This window comes from Pipistrellus hanaki, assembly GCF_964339955.1.
Source record: "Pipistrellus hanaki genome assembly, chromosome: X".
NCBI lineage: Eukaryota > Metazoa > Chordata > Mammalia > Chiroptera > Vespertilionidae > Pipistrellus > Pipistrellus hanaki.
The window spans coordinates 30,606,472-30,628,883 of NC_140524.1; the positions used below are offsets into that span (position 1 = coordinate 30,606,472).

A 22,412-nucleotide genomic window follows, 5' to 3' on the forward strand; every position below is an offset into this window, starting at 1 on the left:
AGAGCCACTTGGACCTGTTTTCTAAGGAAAAAAAAACCTGGGAGCCGCAAAACCATTGCGACATTTAAAACAAATATAACACTGCATATATTGTTTCTTACCTTAATCCTATATACCGGATCGTGCAGTTAGCTGTCAATCTGAAGAAAAAAAAAGATTTTTTCACTTAACAAAAAGAGCCGCATGCGGCTCCGGAGCCGCAGGTTGCCGACACCTGCCCTAGGGGAAGTATCAGTGAAGAAGTTATTTTGGCATATGTCTGAGATTTTGCTGCTTGTGGATGCCTCTAGTATTTTTATGGTTTCCCATCTTATGTTTAAGTCCTGTATCCATTTTGAGTTTATTTTTGTGTATGGTGTAAGTTGGTGATCCAGTTTCATTCTTTTGCATGTATCTGTCCAATTTTCCCAACACCATTTATTGAAGAGACTGTCTTGACTCCATTGTATGTTCGTGCCTCCTTTGTCAAATATTAACTGAGCATAGTGATTTGGGTTGATATCTGGGTTCTTGATTCTATTCCATTGATCTATATGTCTGTTATTGTGCCAGTACCAGGCTGTTTTGAGAACAGCGGCTTTGTAATACAGATTGAAATCTGGTATTGAGATCCCTCCTACTTTACTCTTCTTTCTCAGGATTGCTGTGAGTATTCGGGGTCTTTTGTTGTTCCAAATGAACTTTTGAAGAGTTTTTTCTAGGTCAGTGAAATATGCCGTAGGTATTTTAATAGGGAGTGCATTGAACCTATAGATTGCTTTGGGAGGTATGGACATTTTGATGATGTTGATTCTACCAATCCATGAATATGGTATGTTCTTCCACCTGTTTACTTCTTCCTCTATCTTTTTTCAGTGTCGTGTAGTTTTCTGTTTATAGGTCTTTTACCTCCTTAGTTAAGTTTATTCAAGGTATTTTAGTTTTTTTGTTGCAATGGTAAATGGGATTGCCTTTTTAGTCTCTGTTTCTGTAAGTTCACTATTGGTGTATAGAAACGCCATAGATTTCTTGGTGTTAATTTTGTATCCTGCTACATTGCCAAATTCATTTATTAAGTCAATTAGTTTTTTAATGGAGTCTTTTGTTTTTTTTATGTACAATATCATCTCATCTGCAAATAAGGATAACTTTACTACTTCTTTTCCAATTTGGATGCATTTTATATCCTCTTCTTGTCTAATTGCAATGGGTAGTACTTCCAGTACTATGTCAAACAGGAGTGGTGAGAGAGGGCAACTCGGTCTTGTTCCTGTTCTTAGAGGGTATGGTTTTAGTTTTTGCCCATTGAGTATGATATTGGCTGTGGGTTTATCATATATAGCTTTTATTATGTTGAGGTACGATCCTTGTACTCCCACCTTGTTGAGAGTTTTTATCAGGAAAGGGTGTTGGATTTTATCAAATGCTTTTTCTGCATCAATTGATATGACTATATGATTTTTATCTTTCAATTTGTTTATGTGATGTATCACGTTTATTGATTTGTGGATATTGTACCATCCTTGCATTCCTGGAATAAATCCTACTTGGTCGTGGTGTATGATCTTTGTGTTGCTGTGCTGGAGCCGATTTGCTAGAATTTTGTTGAGGATTTTGGCATCTATGTTCATGGGGGATATTGGCCTGTAATTCTCTTTCATTGAGTTGTCTTTATCTGGTTTTGGTATTTGGGTGATGTTGGCTTCATAGAAAGAGTTTAGAAGTGTTCCTTCCTCTTGGATTTTTTTGAATAATCTGAGGAGGATAGGTTTTAGTTCTTCCTTGAATGTTTGGTAAAACTCTCCCGTGAAGCCATCTGGCTCTGGGATTTTGTTTGCTGGAAGGTTTTTGATGACTGTTTCAATTTCTTCCCAAGTTACTTTTCTATTGAGATTTATATATTCTTCCTGATTGAGTTTTGGAAGGTTGTATTTCTCTAGGAATATGTCCATTTCCTCCAGGTTGTTCAGTTTTTTGGGATAGAGTTGTTCATAGTATTTTGTAACAATCCTTTGAATTTCGGCGGGGTCTGTTGTTATTTCACCTCTTTTGTTTCTGATTTTGTTTATTTGTGTCCTCTCTCTTTTTTTCTTGGTTAGCCTGGCTAGAGGTTCATCTATCTTGTTTATCCTTTCAAAGAACCAGCTCTTGGTTTTGTTGATCTTATGTATTGTTTCTTTGGTATCTATGTCGTTTATCTCTGCTCTAATTTTTGTTATTTCCTTCCTTCTGCTCACACTGGGCTTTTCTTGTTGCTTTTTTTTCCAACTATTTGAGTTGTAGAGTTACATAATTTGTTACCATTTTTTCTAGTTTTTTTTGCAATAGGCTGGTAGGGATATGAACTTCCCTCTCAAAACTGCTTTTGTTGTGTCCCATATATTTTGGATTGTTGTGTTTTCATTGTCATTTGTTTCCAGGAAGTTTTTAATTTCTTCCTTGATTTCTCTGGTAACCCAGTCCTTGCTTAATAGCATGTTGTTTAGTCTCCATGTGTTTGATTTCTTTGGATTACTTTTATTGTAGTTAATTTCCATTTTTATGCCATTATGATCTGAGAAGATGCTTGATATGATTTCTATCTTCTTGAATTTGAAGAGACTTTGCCTATGTCCCAAAATGTGGTCTATCTTTGAGAATGTCCCATGTGCACTTGAGAAGAATGTATATTCTGTGGCTTTGGGGTGGAATGTTCTGAAGATGTCGATTAATTTTATCTGGTCTAGTGAGTCATTTAGGATTGATATTTCTTTGCTGATTTTTTGTTTAGATGATTTGTCGAAGGATGACAGTGGGGTATTAAAATCTCCTACTATGATTGTATTGCTATTAATCTCTCCCTAATGTCCTCCAGCAGTTTTTTTTTTTTTTAATGTATTTGGGTGCTCCTGTATTGGGTGCATATATATTTACCAGGGTTATTTTTTCTTGTTGGATTGCTCCCTTTAGTATTATGAAGTGGCCTTCATTATCTCTTGTTATGCCCTTCACTCTGAGATCTAATTTGTCAGATATAAGTATTGCTACCCCAACTTTTTTTTCATTTCCATTTGCCTGGAAAACCTTTTTCCATCCCTTTACCCTCAGTCTGTGTGCATCTTTTTTTCTGAGGTGGGTTTCTCGTAGACAACAGATGTATGGGTCTTGTTTTCTTATCCTATCTGTTACCCTATGTCTTTTTATTGGAGCATTTAAACCATTTACATTTAAAGTTATTAATGATAGGTACTCATTTGATGCCATTTTTATTCTATACCCCTGTGTTCCTTCTTCGCTTCCTATTACTTTATTTTTACAGTAGACCCTTTAGCATTTCTTGCATTGCTGGTTTGGTGGAGATAAATTCCTTTAGTCTTTTTTTGTCTGTGAAGCTCGTGATTTCGCCTTCAATTTTGATTGATAGCCTTGCTTGGTACAGTATTCTTGGATTCAGACCCTTCCTTTGCATGACTTTGTATATTTCATCCCATTCCCTTCTGGCCTGATAAGTTTCTGTTGAGAAATCAGTTGTTAGTCTGATGGGGGTTCCTTTATGTGTAACTTTCTGTCTCTCTCTGGCTGCTTTTAAGATTCTTATTTTGTCGTTGGTGTTTGCCAATTTAATTATAATGTGCCTTGGCATCGGTCTTCTGGGATTCATTTTGCTTGGGACTCTGCGAGCCTCTTGGATTTGTGTGGGTTTTTTCTTCTCTATCTTGGGAAAGTTTTCTGTCATTATTTCTTGAAATACATTTTCTATGTCTACCTCAGTTTCCTTTCCTTCCGAAACCCCTATTATTCGAATATTGTTTTGTTTTGCATTGTCCCAATGCTCCTGTAGGCTCTCCTCCTGCTTGTTAATTTTTTTTCTAGAAGCTGCTCTAATTGGGTATTTTTTTCCATCTTATCTTCTAGCTCACTGATGTGGTCCTCTGCTTCTTCTAGTCTGCTCCTGATGCTTTCTATTGAGTTCTTAATAGTAGTGATGTCATTTTTCATTTCTTCTTGAGTCATCTTCATTTCCTCTTGGTTTTTCTTCATTTCCTCTTGGGTCTTACCCATATTGTCAAATTTGTCTTTCATTCTTTTTAGCCATCTTATGATAGTTACTCTGAATTCTTGCTCTGGTAGGTTGCTTGCCTCTAACTCATTTACTTCCTTTTCTGGTGATGCCTGCTTTTCTTTCATTTGTGGGCTGTTTCTTTGTCTCCCCATGGTCTCTCTTTTCAGGATATCTCTCTCCTGGTTTGATTTTCTCTCTCCTGGGTTGATTTAAAGGCACAAAATACAGCACAACCAGGTACAACACACAAGGCACTGAACAGAAATGTATTTGCAATATTAATAACCTCCAATAAAGGTAACCACTAGGGAAAGGCAAATTAGGGAATAGGAGATAAAGAGGAAGAGTAAAAAGAGAAGAGGGAGGGAGCAAAAGAAAAAGATAGGAAAAAGAGTGTCAAAATGAATTTGGGAAACAGGGAGAAGAAAAAGAGAGAGAGAGACGGAGAGAGAGAGAGAGAGAGAGAGAGAGAGAGAGAGAGAGAGAGAGAGAGAGAGAGAGAGAGAGAGAGAGAGAAAAGGGGAATAAACTATATATATGGGAAGAGAATTTCAATTGAACAACCACTAACCCCAACAAATGCTGTCAGCAGTACCTGGAGAACAATACAATCTACAACATCCCCTAATTTCCATCACAGGAAGGGAAAACAGAAATAATAAAATAACAAGGAACAAAAACCAATGAAATAAGAAAATACCGAGCAACAGCAACAACAAAAGAATAAGCAAAATACTCTCACTAAAAAGCATAAAAATACAGTAGAATCATCATTCCCCCAAACAGCATCAAAAGAACAGTGAGGAAAACAATTTCTTTTTTTGCTAGTTAATACAGCTCAGAGAGGGGTGTGTATGCACTTGGCACAGGGGATTGGAAATTAGATATATAAGTAGGGTAGAAATTTTAGCAGGGGGGGATATAGATAGAGTAAGGAAATCTAAAGCAGGGAAGGGTTAAGATAAACAGGATAGCAAAAGAAGGAAGGGTAGAAAGAGAATGATGGTGTAAAGGTCGTGTTGAGATAGGGTTAAACAATGTTAAAGGAGAAATGAAAATAAAATGAAGAACACTAATTTCAATGTAAAATAAAGAGAAAATAAAATGACACTTAAAAAAATTAAAATAGCAGTAGTAAAAATGCTTATTGAACCTAAAAATGTAATAATTAAAAAGTTAAAATCTAGTGAGGAAAAAAGGAAAAAAACATTGTTTCTTAAGTAAAAGATGCAAAAAATGAAAAAAAAATTTAGCAAAAAAAGTGCGCAGTTGTGAAGGCCATTCACTTCTGTTATTCTATTTGACATGCCCGTTTCTCAGTCCAGACCGTATTGCAGTTCCCTGAGTTCTGCTGCACCTCAGTGGTGATTCCTTAGTTTCTTGGTTTTTGATCAAATAAAACTAATAATTAACACAGTTTGTACTCCAGACCATAGGTGGCAGTGTATGTAGATTGATGTCCCTTCTTTTTGGCTGCTCAAGCCTTCTTTTTCTGTGGCACTCAATACAGGTGTTTTGTTTTTTTTTGTTTGTTCATTTTTTTTTTGCCTCGGAGCTGAATCCTGGATGATTTCTCCCTGCTCTGCCTCTCAGTTTCCAGAAAAGCAGTTTCCCCTGCTGTCTCTTAGGGTCAGCCAATCTGGGTGATCTCTCCTTTGTAATCAGAAGCAAAGTGTTGCAGGGGAACCAGCCTAGGTGCGTGGTGGGCGAGTCTGTGCGCACTTACAAACAGACTGCTTTCCAACTCCTATGTTCTCCGGATCAGAATGGGTTGCTCCCTAGAAAACCCCACTAGTAGCAACCTTGGGGACCCCTATCCACTCTCTCGAATCACGTCCTGTTGACGCAGATTTCCGGGGTCCCTGCGTGAGCTTTTTTCTCTGCTGCCCCAGCGGCCGCTGCTTCTGCGGCAGCCACAGCTGCCGCTTTCGCTTTCGCTGTTGGGACACAGACACCCCGAGTTATCCCAGGCAAAATCCAACCTTTCTGTGAAATCTGCGTGTCCGCGCTGGTCGGGGCCCCACAGTTGTGGTCCTTTCAGGTCTCAGGTAAGACCCCCCGTTGCAGCACTGATATGGTTGTGGGAGACAGCCTGTACAAGTGTTTACCTGGCCGCCATCTTCCAGGAAGTCCCACATTTATTCACTCATTTTTAATCTTGCCTTAATATACCTCAAAAGCCTGCACACCTGAATATTTTAGCCTCTACATCTTTCACGGTTTGTAATAGTTTCAGTTAGTTAGACTCTATTTTTGATAATATGCTATTATTTTTATCTTTTCATATAACCTTTAAAATATAAAATTTTGTCAGAAAGTTCCTACTTGTAGCCATATCTTAATCTTATGGAAATTTCCCCTTCATTTCCCATCACTATTACTAGGATAATGATGATGAAGGTTATAAAGATGACAATGACTACAAAATTATTATAATAGCTAAAGCAATTAAATACTATCTGTCAGGATCTATACTCTCAGTTTCCAATGCTATGACAAAGTACCATAGACTGGGTGGCTAATAAATAACAGTAATGTATTTTACACAGTTCTGGAGGCTGAGATGTCCAAGATCAAGTTACCAGGAAATTCCGATTTTGGTGAGAGCCTGCTTCTCACTTTCTCCTTTCATGGAAGAAGGGGCAGTATGGGATCTCTTTTATAAGGGCACTAATCCATGCTTGGGGACTACATCCAAATGACCTAATCATCTCCCAAAGGCCCTACCTGCTAACATTATCACATCAGGGGTTAGGCTTTCAACATACACTGTTTGGGAGGACATAAACATTTAGTCTTTAACATAGCTAAAGTACTTTCCCATATTAACTTTGAGATAGAATCTATTACAATCTTCATTTCACATTAGGCACATGAAGGCATAGAGAGATTAAGTACCTTGCCATAAATCCCTTGCTTAGTAAGTCTCAGAGCTGGAAGCCCTCCATTCTGATTTCACAGTCTGGAATCAAACCCTTTACTCTATTGCTTGAGATCTGAGGTCAGACATTGAAAGGTTGAATTGATGGGGCATCATGATGTAGTCTCAGAACATCTTATAGGCAAACTTTTGGGGTATATAGAATTAGTTTTTGGCATACCTCATCTTCTCTCCCACACATTTAATTCCTCTTAATGTTTCTTGTTGCCAAACTCTGAGTTTCCTCTACTTGTAAGTTAGACTTAGCTCTTTAGCTAAACTCTAAAGTTCAAGTGTATGGTTTAGGTTACGTCTGTTTCTTTGTTCCCCGTGTATAATAGCCAAGCACATGTTACATATGGGGTGTACATGAGATCCTTGTGGAATTAAATAAATGACAAACTTTAGAATTCATTGCTTAAAGAATGATGAGTTGTGTTCTAGAGGAATGTGCACACACATTCAGGAGCATTCTAAAATGAACTCTGAGTAGGGAAGGACATACAATATCTGGCATAGTGACTTTCTATTAAATTTAGTGACTGTCTATTAAATGCATTAATGAATGGGTCAGAGAGGCAGAGAGAGTTTCCCTGGATTAAGATAAATATAAATTGTCCCCATACCATATTGCTATAAAATCTATATTCTTTTAAACCATTAACTGATGCAATGCACTAAAATCTTTTATTCAGATCTGAGTCATAGTAATTATACTAGAAGTTTACAATATTATTTTATTACAAGTTCATTTAAACACACAAGTGTGGCTCTGTGTGTGATGGATGTATACAGTACAGATACATGTGCATGTGCACTCGTGCGTGCACACACACACACACACACACACACACACACACTTATAATCTCCAAAGACACATAACATATTTTGTTTTGTTTTTTTATTTGGGTAAACAGATCAACTCCTAGTGTCTTTTATCTAGGTTAATACAGTTTTATTATCTGAATATCTGGGTAAATCTTGAGGTGCAAATTGACTCAAACCTATTCAAATTTAACATCAGACTTTAGACAAATCCTTTCATAACAAAAAATAAATGGAGAACATATGATGGCTTAGGTCTTTTATATATAATTATATGGTTCCCAGAGGGGAGTTATAATTGAATTATAAGCTGCCTCATGAGTATTCTAGCCAGTGTTTAGAGAACCGCGAAGCAGAGCTGAGCAATTTTTTTTCCACCAGCTAGAATGTGAACAAGACACCCTATAATTCAATTATAACTAGCCTCCAGGAACCATATAATTATATTATAAAGTAGTTTGGGGAAACTGGGAAAGTGAATATTTTTCAACACATTGTACATGTTTAAATGATAATTTGATCATTTGATTTGACCTCTCACCTTTTCTAATTACACAGGTATGGGGTCTTTTTGTGACCTTATTCCCATGTACTTTTCAAAACCTTTAAAATAAATTATCATCCTAGCAAGGTCTTAGTTTATTCTCCTCTGTTGTAGGTCCTCAGTTTTCCCAACTATAAATTGACAGGATTTTATTGAGATGATCTGTACTTTCTAACACTAACACTAATGCTCACTGAGTCTTGTATTAATAAGGCTCTTCAGAGAAACAGAACCAATAGAACAGATATATCTACTTATCCATCATTCATGTGTGTGGGGTCGGGGAGAGACAAGAGAGGGAGAGGGGGAAAGAGATTGGCTTTCAGGAATTGGGCTAGCAAATTCAAAATCTGCAGGATAGCTAGACAGGCTGGAAACCCAGGGAAGATTTAATGTTCCAGCTTGCGTCTGAACCCAGTCTGGAAGCAGAATTCCCTCTTCTTTGGGGCACCTTAGTCTTTTCTCTTAAGGCCTTCTACTGATTAGATGAGGACTGCTCACATTATGGAAATTAAACTGCTTTACTCAAAAAATAAAATGATGTAAATGTTAATTACATTCCAAAAATACTTTCACAGCAACATCTAGACTGATATTTGACCAATAAGTGAATACTATCGCCTACGCAAGCTTACACATAAAATTAACCATCACAGGCTATATAGCAAGAGGATTTTGTACTATTCAGAGTCTGCTTCTCCAGACTGTGGATTATCTTTTAGGAACATGAATGTACATCAGGAAGGTGAAACTGTAGATCTGAAACTTTGGTATAATTCAACATTGTTATGAATATACTATATTAAAGTAGATGTTTTTATTTGTAACAAACTTGTCCTAAATCATAAGCTTTCAGAAATGGAAAATAGCCCATTCAAAACCACTTCCTCAAAATTTCGATTCTATAAATAACAACCCTGGCTGGTGTGGCTCAGTTGGTTGGAATATCATCCCATATACCAAAGGTCATGGGTTTGATGCCTGGTGAGGGTACATATGGGTGGCAACTGATCGGTGTTTCTCACTCATATCCATGTTCCTCTCTTCCTTTCTTTTTCTCTCCCTCTCTATAACTTTCTTTCTCTCTCTCACTTTCTCTTTCTTCCCCATCTTCTCCTTCTAAAAATTTTTACTTTATGAATAACTGAAGATAAAATAATTCTCCATAGAAAATCTACCCTATTCCCCACTATCTTAGTATCTTATGGAGGTTTCCTCTGAGCAATTAATAGTTGTGGTGGCTATATTAATTTTTAAACTTTGAACTAGTTTTTATTAAAATATAATGCATACATACATATGTACATGAATGCTCAAAGCAGCGCTATTCATAATAGCTAAAAAATATAAACAACTCAAATATCTATTCAATCAGTTGAAGGCCTTAAGAGAAAAGACTGAGGTACCCCAAGAAAGTGGGAATTCTGCTTCCAGATTGGGTTCAGACTTAAACTAGAACATTAACTCTTCCCTATGTCTTCAGCCTGCTGGCCAGTAGATAAACAAAAGAAAATAGTTTTCAGCCATAAAAGTGAGTAAAGTTCTGTTCATGCTATAGTAATGATGAACATTGAAAACATTATGCTAAGTGAAATAAGACCACAAGGGGCCACATATGATTCCGTTTATATGATGTATCACAAATAGCTAAATCCATAGAGCAGAAAGTAGATTGATGGTTATCAGGGGCTGAGGGTTAGAGTGGCAAATGGGGAATGTCTGCTAGTGGGTTTCTTTGTGAGGTGATTAAAATGTTTTAAAGTCAATTATGATGGTTGCACAACTTTGTGAATACATTAAAACTTATTGAATTGTGTATATTAAATAGATGAATTGTATGAAAGCTAAATATATCTTAATAAAGCTTTAAAAAAGTAATGTGCACGTAGGAAAAGATTCCATCAACATTGAATAGTATATATTGGAAAGTTAATCTCCCTTTCATTCCCAATTTGCACTGACTGCTCTACTCCCTACTAGGGGTCACTAGTATATCTTATTTTCCCCCAAACACTGTTATGTCTCTTGATTTTTCACTCAGTGATGTTTTCAAACTCTTTCTGTATCAGCATATGTATACCTTTAACATTGTTTTGAACAGCTGTCGATTAATCTTTTATATGGATACATCAAAGTCTATTTAAACATTTTCTTTCTAAGGAATTCTTAGTTCTTTCTAATGCTTGTGAAAATGCTGCATAGACATTCTTTCATATTTATTCACAAGGCAGTGTAAAAATATATCTGTAGGATAAATTCTCAGAAATGAAATTATCTAGTCTAAAAGAATGTACTTTTTTTATGATTGCTGCATTGCCCTATACCAGTGTTTCCCAAACTTCTCTCATGATGAGAATCACCTGGTGGAGTTGTTAAAATACAGATTCCTGAATCCCGACTAAGAAGTGCTAAACTAGAATTTTTGGGAAACTTAGTTAAGTATATAATTTTACCTATATGTTCCCAAAAATTCTAGTTTAGCACTTCTTAGTCGGGATTCGGGAATCTGTATTTTAACAACTCCTCCAGGTGATTCTCATCATGAGAGAAGTTTGGGAAACACTGCCCTATACAATAGGGGGAACAATTTACACTGCCATTGGCAGTGCTTAAAAATGCTTGTTTCACCAAATTAAAACTGGCTATTTTTAATTCACTAATCTTTGTCAATATGATGGGTAAAAAAATTTCTTATTTTAGTTTTTAGTTGTTAGTGAAGATAAACATCTTGTATTTTCTCACAAGTATATTTTCCTGTGAATTTTCCGTATGCTTTGTTCACTTTTCTATATTGGTTACTGGTCTTTTTGTTATTGATTTGTAAGAGCTCTCAAACATTAAGGAAATTAGCCCCTTATCTTCTGGGTTCTTGTCTGCTGCTGAGATTCCCCAAGTTTTCATTTGTCTTTATCTTGTGTTTATAGTATTTTTTAATGGCTACTTTTTTAAGTTGGTTGTTCTGTTGCTTTAAAATAGATTGGAATGTACAATGGAAAATATAGCCCAAGCTGAAATCACAACTTTATGTAACATATCATTATTATTGTTATTATTTGATTTTTTAGAGAGAGGAAGAGAGGGTTGCGGGGAGAGAGAGAGAAAGAGTGATATTGAGAGAACCTGCAACCTGGGTATGTGCTTTGACCAGGAATCCAACCCACCTCTTGGTGTACAGGACAATGCTCCAACCAACTGAGCCACCAGGCCAGGGCTATGTAACTTTTTCTTTCTTTCTTTCTTTCTTTCTTTCTTTCTTTCTTTCTTTCTTTCTTTCTTTCTTTCTTTCTTTCTTTCTTTCTTTTAAATTTTTATTTATTTATTTATTCATTTTTATGAAGCCATCAAATCTGCTCAGGAGAAACCCTCAGCTTACCAGTGGTATCAATTCTTTCCCTCACAGATACTTGTCCTCATGGATATTGGATATCCCTTAATCCTCATCCTGAAGTTTGCTTCTAGATAAGAGTGTTTTTTTGTTGTGTACTTTTTAATTGGTCACAGATTGATCAATAAAAATGTGATAACACTGAACAGATTTTCAGATCCTTTCCCTTTGCCAGGTCATTCTCACTTCACTCCGTGTAACAGCTGCCACAGTGCTTACATTATTTGCTAATTTAACTCTTTTTTATTCCTTCCTCATATACCACACACACAATTTTAACATGGAGACAAAAAAGACACATAAAATGGTTTAGAGTAGAAAATGCAATTAAAAACAAGAAAAGCCTGACAACAGTGTACTCCCATTAGGGTTACTTTCCTTTTCCCTTTCACTATTATTTCTATTTTAGTTTTTTCATTTTTTTCCTTCCTTTCCTCCTGTTCTCTTTCCCTCCCTCCTTCTCTCCTAATTGTGAAAACAATACATATTTACAGTAAAATATACAGGGTGGGCAAAGTATATTTACAGTTGTTCCTGTGGAAAATAATACAATAATTAATATATAATAATAGAAGAATAAACTGTTTTTTGTACTCATTACTAGAAACCTACTTTCCCCCCACCCTGTTTGTGTGTATGTACATACATTATACTGAGTGGCCAGATTATTATGATCTCTGAACACAAAATAATCTGGCCACTCAGTGTATATCCTATATAATAAAAGGCTAATATGCAAATTGCCCCCTTGACCAGGAGTTCAATCAGCAGGCAGGCTGGCCAACTTCCCATGTCCCCTCCCCCTGACCAGGGTGGCCAGACCCCATCCATGCACGAATTCATGCACCAGGCCTCATACACACACACTGAGTGGCCAGATTATTATGTGTTCAGAGATCATAATAATCTGGCCACTCAGTATATATTGAAAGATGTAGATATACCATTAGAAATAGGGTATGTAAATTTGAACTACCTCTACCCCATCTCCTAACCTCCCTCCCCCAACTCTCCATTCATATGCCCCAGAAAGTACAATTTTCTTTATGTATTTTTTTTGAAATTTTCTATGGGAATACAAATGGCTATGTGGGTGTGTGGGTGCAATGTAATATATTATCTTAAAAGAATCTATGCATACAAATGAGTGTGAGTTCCTTAAGAATAATTATCTCAAGCTATACACTAATTTCAATGATATCATTGCTAAAATTTTTCTTAGGGTCTCTTTGTGACTATTGATTGTATAATAGACTTTGGGAATTATCATGAAATGTTCTTATTGGTAGAATTTATTTTCTTTGAAGATAAGATGGATTTGGGTGCAAGTCTATTGGTCATAGGTTTTCAAAATATGAGGTATGACCTTTGATAAAAAACTCCAGAACAGTAAAGCTGAATTTTTTCAAGTAGCTCATAAACAAGCACTTAAGATAATCAGCCAGGAGGAATTCTAAAAATGCTTTGAGTAATGAAAACATTGTCTGTATGTTTATGGAATTACAAGGTAGCAGAATCCATGAAGGAGCCAAGGCTCATTTGGATGTATGAGTTCTGTTGTGCTGGTATTTGGATATTAGAATTCTGCTTTCAAAATATGCCTTAGTTCCTCTCCTTAAGAGTGCAAAAAGCCTCAACCCAGGTTAGCAGTGTGGAAGTGGTACAAGCACTGACTTCTGCTTCTGGCAGTAGCCCTGAGGGGCATAATGACAATCTCAGAAGTGAGGAAGAGCCCCCTGGATTTCCTTGGCGGTCTTCAGTAACCTGTTGAATAGTGCTTCTTTTTGTTGTGTTTTTTTTTTAAACCTATTTTTTAAAAGTCTGATTACAGTGGTTTTTTGACCATATATATTGTTTCAGTTAAATTCACTTATCTCTTCAGAAAAGCAAGATATACATATTATGAAATTCTCTATCATATTTCACATTAAAACACTTGTCAAAAGCTTTCACTTCATAAAATCATTATTATGTACCAGTGTTCAAGAATCCCTTGGTTAAGGACAGCTTCTATTTTCATTGACTTTGATGACCACTATAGAAGCTTGAAGTTTAAATTAATGAAGGACACAATAATTGTTTTTTTTTTTATTTTTTATTTTGTAACATGTGCAACTTCTAGGTGCAGTAGAACTAGGAAAAACATTTTACTATAATTATAAAAAGGATTGGTGGTACTATGTGTAGGGCATGAAAGAAGGTAATCATAAAGGCATTTATAAAAAGTGAGCCTTGATTTTTAAATATCATAGCATATGCAGGAGGCCAGTAATTTGCACTTTTAATAAGAGCCCTGACTTTCGAAATGAAGGACAGTGATAGAAATTAACTGCATATTTCCTTCAACATTTAAAAATTTGTTTTTATTGTTGAAAGTCCATGGGCTATGAATATTTGTATATAAGTTCATCGGTTAATCTCTTCCTGCCCTTTCCTCTTCCCTCTGAAACATGTCAGTCAGTTGCCTGCTTCAATATCTCTCGACCTTTTGTATTCATTAATTTTGTTCATCAGTTTATTACATTCCGCATATAAGTGAGATCATGTGATACTTGTCTTTCTCTGACTTATTTCGCTTAGCATAATACTCTCTAGGTCTCTCCATACTGTCTTAAAGGGTGAGATATCCTTTTTACAGCTGCATAATATTCCATTGTGCAAATGTTTCACAGTTTTTTAATCCACTCATCTACTAATGGGCACTTGGGCTGTTTCCAGATCTTAGCTATTGTAAATAATGCTGCTATAAACATATAAGTGCATATATTCTTTCTGGTTGGTGTTTCTGGCTTCTTAGGATCTCCTAGAAGTGGGATCACTGGGTCAAATGGCAGGTCTCTTTTTTTTTTTTTTTTTTTTTTTTTTTGAGGAAACTCCATACTGTTTTCCACAGTGGCTGCAGCAGTCTGCATTCCCACCAGGAGTGTACTAGGGTTCCCATTTCTCCAAATCCTTGCTGGTACATGTCATTTGTTGTTTTGATAGGTGTGAGGTATACCTCATTGTCATTTTAATTTGCATCTCTCTGATGATTGGTGACTTAGAACATTTTTTCATATTTTCCTTGGCCATCTGTATGTATGTCCACTTTGGAGAAATGTCTATTTTGGTTCTCACCCATATTATAATTGGATTGTTTGTCTTCCTTTTGTTAAGTTCTGAGTTCCTTATATATTTTGGGTATTAACTCCTTATCAGATGTATAATTAGCAAGTATGTTCTCCAATATAGTGGGATACCTTTTGATTTTGATACTGATTTCTTTTGCTCTGCAGAAGCTTTTTATTTTGATATAGTTCCATTTGTTCATTTTTCCCTTTTTTTTTTTTTTTTTTTTTTTTTTTTTGCCCTAGGTGTTGTATCAATGAAAATTCTGCTACATGTGATGTCTGATATTTTGCTGCTTAAGTTTTCTTCTAGGATTTTTATGGTTTTATGACTTACATTTAAGTATTTTATCCATCTTATCTTGTTTATTTTTAGTCTCTATTTCATTTATTTCTGTCCTCATCTTTATTATTTCCTTCCTTCTACTTATCCTGGGCTTTTTTTTATTGTTCTTTTTCTAATTATTTTAATTGTAAGATTAGGTAGTCTATTTGAAAAATTTCTTGTTTCTTTGGTTAGACTTGCAATGTTATGAACTTCCCTCTAAGGACTGCTTTCTCTCATTCCCATAGATTTTGGGTTTTTGTGTATTCATTTTCATAATTTTTTTTGTTTCTTTTTTTTAATCTCTTTGGTAACCTATTCATTGTTTAATAACATGCTATTTAGCTTCCATGTGTTTGAATCTTTTGGGGTGTTTTTATTGTAGTTGATTTATTAGTTTCATGCCATTGTGATTCAAGAATATGCTTGATATGATTTCAATCTTCTTGAATTTGTAGAAACTTCTTTTGTGTCCTAACATGTGATCTATTTTTGAGAATGTTTCATGTGCACTTGAGAAGAATGTATATTCTGAACCTTTGGGGTAGAATGTTCTGTAAATGTTAATTAAATCCATTTGATCTAGTGTGTCATTTAGGGTCACTGTTTCCTTGTTTATTTTGTATCTAGAAGATCTATCCAGTGATGCCAATGGTATATTGTATTTCAGTCCCCTACTATGATTGTATGTAGTTCTGTTGACCTCTCTCTTAAAATCCTTCAGAAGTTTTATGTATATATTTGGGTGCTCTTGTATTAGTTTCATATATGTTTACCAGGGTTATATCCTCTTTTTATATTGATTACTTTAATATTATGAAGTGGCCTTCATTGTCTCTTGTTATAGCCTTCATTTTGTAGTCTATTTTGTCCGATAAGAGTATTGCTACCCCAGCTTTTTTTTTTTTCCATTTCCATTTGCCAGTGATTAAAACCTTTTGGGGGGCCAGCTGGCAGAAGGGAGGGGCCACGGAAGGTTGGCTGTGGGAACACACTGACAACTCCTGAGTTGAGCATCTTCCCCCTGGTGGTCAGTGTGCATCATAGCAACTGGTCAACCGGTCATTTTGGTCATTCGGTTATAACATTCGCTAAGGTTTTTATGTATATAGATGCCCATGTTCCTCCTTCTCTCTATTTCTTCTTCTTACAACAGTCCCTTTATCATTTCTTGCTGTGCTAGTTTGGTGGTAATAAATTCTTTTAGCCGTTTTTTGTTTATGAAGCTCTCTATTTCATCTTCAATTTTGAATGATATCCTTGCTGTATAGAATAGTCTTGGATTCAGTCCTTTGCTTTTCATTACTTTGTATATTTCATGCCACTCCCTTCTGGTCTGAAGTGTTTCTATTGAGAAATCAACTGACAGTCTAATGGGAGCTCTCTTGTTGGTAACATTATTTCTCTCGCTGTCTTAAAATTCTTTCTTTGTTTTTAATGTTTACCATTTTAATTATGATGTGCCTAGGTTCTTTTTAGGTTTATCTTGATCAGGACTCTCTGTTTCCTGAACTTGAGTGGCTTTTTCCTTCACCAGATTAGGGAAATTTTCTGTCATTATTTCTTCAAACAGGTTTTCTATTCCTTGTTCAGATTTTTCTCCTCCTGGCACTCCTATAATGCAAATGTTTTTGTGTTTCATTTTGTCACCAAACTCCCTTAAACTCTCTTCCTGCTTTAAAAAACCTTTTTTTCCATTTGGTGCTCTAAATGCATGGGTTTTTTCTCCCTTCTTCTAGTTTGCTGATTCAGTCTTCTTCTTCTTGTAGTCTACTGTTGATTCATTCCAGGATTATTTTTTATTTCAGCTATGGCATTCTTCATTTCTACTTGATTCTTATTCATGGCTTCTGCCTCTTTTTCTATGCTGGTGTAGTTCTTATTAAGTTCCATAAAGTTATCAATCATTAAGTGTCTTGTAGTTCTCACTAAGTTGTTTGTGTACCAGTATAACAATTACTTTGTATTCTTTATCTGACAAATTGCTTTATTCCATTCATTTAGTCCCTTTTCTGGCAATTCATCCTCCTCTTTCATTTGGGGGTTGTTTCTTTGACTCTCCATATTTTCTGTCCCTTTGTATTTGTTTGTAGGACTCCCAGCTGCTGCTTATTCAGGTATTCCTCCACTCCCAATGCTTCTTCCCATCCAGTATCTCCTTAGGCACTTTGAGTAGGCATCACCCTCCCTCCACCTAAGCCTCAGGCAAGTAGCTACAAATTAAACTCCTGTGTTTGGGGTCTAAAAAACAAATAAAATTGAGATTTTTTTCTCTCCCTCCAGCTCAGATCTACAGGTAGCCAGAAGCCCAGCTGTTTTTCACAGCTGGATGTTACATGGGCCATTGGTCTTGTCTTTGGTGGTCTGGGCTGTGGAGCTGAGCCTGGGTTCCAGGTTCTATCTTCTCAGGGAAATAACCCTCAGGTAACTGTTGGCATGTTGTTGGTGGATGCTGGATAAGCACCTCTTGTGACCTCACTCTTCTTACCAGTCTCCAGGTGTTTTCTGTCTTTCCTTTATATAAGTCTCTTCCTCAGTTGGACCTCAGTTGGTAATTCCAGGTGAAGGTTCCCCAATTTAGTTTTATTTCCAGCCTTGTCCTGGAAGGAGGTGCACCAAAGGTCTATCAATTTGGCCACAATCATCTCTCCAACTCTTTCAACATTTTTAGATCAATGTAATGGGGCATCTCTATGTTAATTAACTTTAAATATATAATGCTTTAAGTCTGAAATGAAGTGTTTTGTCAGGCAGCCCCAGTTCTTGTTAAGTAAGAACTTCCATGCTTCTGTTACTGGTTTGTTCCTTAGTTCCAGGAGGCCTTTCACTGTAATTGAATGGGTAAGATGTAGAAAAAAGTCTCTTAGTATGGTTTTATTGAATTTATGTTGACAAAATGTCATTTCTTCATTAAAAGAGTATGCGTTGAACACCTACTATGTGTCAGACTCGGTGATAGTTACTGGCAATCGAGAAATGAAGAAGGTGGCCTCTGCCCTCGAGGACCTCATAGTCAGAGGATAGAGGTTGGAGTAAGAAAAATCTGGCCACCAGGGCAGTTAATTATAAAATGTGCTGGGAAAGAAGTATCTGCATGGTGTGTATTGACTAAAGACATTCTCAATCTCCTCTTCCAGCTGGATTCCAATCCCAGCCCTAGTTTATTAGCTGCAAAGCCTGTGCAAGTTCTCCAAGTTTTGTGAGCCTTTATGTTTCTCTTTGTATAATTGACAAAATAATAGTTACCTCACATAATTTGGGTGAGCTTCAAAATTAATGTGTTTATGCCCTAACTGGTTTGGCTCCGTAAATAGAGCTTTGGCCTGTGGACTAAAAGGTCCCGGTTCAATTCCGGGTTCAATTCCGGTCAAGGGCATGTACCTTGGTTGTGGACACATCCCCGGTAGGAGGTGTACAGAAGGCAGCTGATCAATGTTTCTCTCTCATCAATGTTTCTTACTCTCTATCCCTCTCCCTTTCTCTCTGTAAAAATCAACAAAATATATATTTTAAAAAGAAAAAAAATTAATGTGTAAAGTATGACTAGTCTTTTTTGAGCAGTCAATAAATGGCAACTAGGATCACGATTATTCATATGTAATTTGCCTGTAAGGAGGGATGGAATGGTATGTGACTTTTTTTCTTTTCAGAAACAAGATTTTTACAATTTGAAGGGTAACAGACATTAGAAAAGAAAATGACCGTATTTTCCTAAAGCCTTACACATCCTTGTAGAACACACCAAACATGCTTTTATGGTAATGCATTTGTATCTGTCAAGCATAGCATGCATATTATGCTGGTCTTAAATACTGTAATTTCATTTGCCACTTAACTTCTATCTCAGACATTTTCCCTTCATATGTCCCCTGTTAAGGGTCCTGCCAGGGATGGCTGTGCATAGAAAAAGATTACCCTCCCATCCTCCAAATGTCTCCTTTCTATTCTCTGATATCCTTCCTGTCAAATTAAAGTCTTAAAATTGGACTAACTTTAGGACATGAAAAGCCAGCATTGAATAAAATAAAAAAAACAAAAAAAACCAAAAAAGACTTCAACCTAACCTATGATAGAAACTTATACCTGCTGTTTACCTCTTTCTGAACTTTATGCTACTGATTTCATGCTTTCTCTACTTAATGTTGAAATATTCAGTCACTGGGGGAAAAAACACAGAACCAAATTAGTTGATTTGTAGACATTTTTTTAACTGCCTGAAATTTCTGGAAGTTTTTGATTTTATAATATGTTGGTACCTACTTAAATGTATGTTTCAAGTGAGAGATAATATTTGCTTTGGGGCAGGAGTATCCATTTAATCACATTTTTGGTTAACTGAATATTAAACCTAAATTAATTTTTAATTTATTATTAATTAAAAATCTAATGAGTAATTTTGTTCCTTAGCAAATTCAAAAATAGGTACTATGTGCAACATATTGCATATATGTATATTAAGAAACATGTGTCTATAATATGCTAGCTATTATGGTACATACTGAGGAAACTGGTAAGATGTTAACTTTAGAAGAATAAGAGTCACAGTGTAAACAGAATCTTACCATACAAATCTGGTGAATACTACGATAGAAACCTGAACACAGAAAATAGGGCAATTAACTATCATTTACTTAAGAAATATTTCTTGAGCACCTACTACAATATGCCAGTCACTATGCAAAGTGCTAGGTATGTAGCAATGAAATAGATAGACCCAGTCTCTGTCTTTATAGAACTTAATGTTGAAACAGACAAGAAATAAAAGCTATAAGATTAAAATTGTGATAAGTATGCTGAAAGAAATGCTATATGAAAATATATCAGGGTCCTTAAAACCAGTCTGGTGGGCAGGGGAGTCTTCTCTAAGTGACATTTTAGTGGAAAGGTAAAGGAAGGGCAGGTGTGATAAGTACGAAGAAAGCAGGACAACAGTTTGTTGCATTAGAATAGTAATTTTCAACTGAGGTTGATTTTACTTCCCCAGGGGACATTTGGATATTTTTGAAGACCTATTTGATTGTTAAAACTTTGGGGGAGTTGCTACTAGCATCTTATTGATAGAGGCCAGGGATGCTGTGGAATATCTTACAATGCATAGGACACCCCACTCCCCAAAAAAGAATTGATCAGCCCCAAATGTTAATAATCCTGAGGTTGAGAAACCCTGCATTATATTCTAGAAGAAGAGGGAAAGATCAGCATACTGGGAAAAAGTACAGAAATGGTACAAAAGGAACATACTAGTAGTTCAGTTCAGCAAACTTTATTGATTACTTATTATATAATACTAGAAGCCTGATGAATGAAATTTGTGCAAGAGTAGACCTTCATTCTCCTGGCTGCAGACACCAGCTTCCCTCTGGTACCCAGGACCTAGGCTTTCCTCTGGCCGCCGGCTTTGTCCAGCAGGAGGTCCAGTCTAATTAGCATATTATGCTTTTATCATTATAGATTATTATAGAGTATTATAGATGTCTAAGGAGACATAATTCCTATTCTTATTGAGCTTAATAGTAAGAAAAACATAGGTAAACTCCAGAAATAATATGTGATTTAAATAATCATACTAAGCTAAGGATACATTGAGAAAGGATGCCTTAACACATTTCAAAGAGGTCAGGAAAACCTTCACCATAGATAATTAGACTTGATTAGGTTTTCAATTGTGAGTGAGAATATTTTTTGAAACTTCTGGAATCATTGATGGTAGAGAGTTAAAAACGAATTCTAGAGAGTTAGAAATGGACCAAGGAGTCAAATTTAAGGCTTGGGTGCACAAGACAAAGGTATGGCATACCATAAGCCAGCAAGCAGGCTCATCCCAGAGGGTCCTGGGACAGTATACAAATTGAGACTCAGTTGTGCAGCCTGGCCTACTTCCTTGCCATCCCAAGCTCTGTGTAGGCAATTTGGGCAAGGAGTTGTGGGGCACAACATGGTCTGGATAGAGGGGAGGAACAGGCTCAGTGTGGGCATGGCTCCCTAGCTCTGCATAATTCTCATTTTGTGTGCAGCAGAGTGTCTAGTGAAAGCCAAATCAGGGCCTTCTAACGTGGGGTACAGGCCAGGGGTGTGAGCAAACCTGATGTAAACAATGAAGCTAGAGGTTTGAGTAGTTACAAGTTAGAACATAGAAAACAAATTAGTTTTAGGAAATGGGTATATTCTGGATTTAGGATATCTTCAGGATATAAACATGAGACACTCCTAGCAGGCACATCTTTATCAGGATGCACCAACCTCTGAAACACCCATATCAACCAAAATCTTCTTGTGTATCTCCTAAGAATGAAGGAACCAATACAAAAGTATAAGCAGTTAAGTAGATATTTCTTCAAAATAATTAGATATTTTGGGTACCTTCTGAAATATTTTCACTTGCTCTATAGGATTATAGCTAGAAATGGTATAGGAGGTTTAGTTGATTAAAAAAAGATTTTTATTGATTTGAAAGAGAGAAGAAGGGAAAGGGAGAAAGACAAACATGGATCAGCTGCCTTCTGCACACCCACTACTGGGGATCAAACTAGCATGCGCCCTAAATGGAACCAGTGATCCTTTGATGCATGGGATGGCACTCAACAAACTCAGTCACACTGGCTAGGGGGTTTTAATTTATTTTATCTTGGCCCTTCAGCCTTCTATGTGAATAAATGCTGATATTAATTCATCATTGTAGAATTATGGTATTTTTAAGATAAAGAGGTCCTTAGAACTCATGTAGTTTAGTGGGGTTCAAATTTTACCTTATATGTATTTTATTAATATTTTGAGGTAAAATTGGTTAATAACATTATATAAGTTTCAGTTATACATTATAGTTCAACTGTGGCCCGATGCACAAATGAAGATTCATGCAAGAATGGGCCTTCATTCCCCTGGCTGCCGGCACCACCTTCACTCTAGCTGGAGCAACCTTTCTGCTTTTCTACGCTGCCCAGAGGCCCTGAGTGGCTGGGGTGATGTGGAACACCTGCGTCATCGTCATGATGATGACGCAAGCGTCCCAGCCTGTCCCAGCTGCTAGGTATGCAAATTAACCCACCATCTTTGTATGCAAATTAACCCACCATCTTTGTGGGGTTAATTTGCATATTCACTCCTGATTGGCTGGTGGATGTCGTGAAGGTATAGTCAATTTGCATGTTACTCTTTTATTAGGTAGATATCTGTATACAGTGTAGCATGCTCACCCCCCAAAATCTAGGTCAAATGTATGGTGATGGATTGAAAATTTTACCTTTTATATTTTAAGCAACAGAAATATTTGTTTTTGAGACAGCA

At 36.3% G+C, this 22,412-nt stretch overlaps 1 protein-coding gene across 4 annotated transcripts in view; it reads left to right on the forward strand.

Annotated features, from left to right (window-relative positions):
- The window catches only part of TENM1 (teneurin transmembrane protein 1), a 915,501-nt gene that overhangs the window by 178,451 nt on the left and 714,638 nt on the right, over positions 1-22,412 (forward strand). Inside the window, exon 1 of one of the 4 annotated variants that reach the window (XM_084870764.1) lies at positions 17,440-17,552. The exons of the other annotated variants lie outside the window; for them this stretch is intronic. The gene's annotated coding sequence lies outside the window, so the exon portion shown is untranslated. Of the gene's footprint in view, positions 1-17,439; positions 17,553-22,412 lie in introns of those variants that run through there. 4 annotated transcript variants of the gene reach the window in all.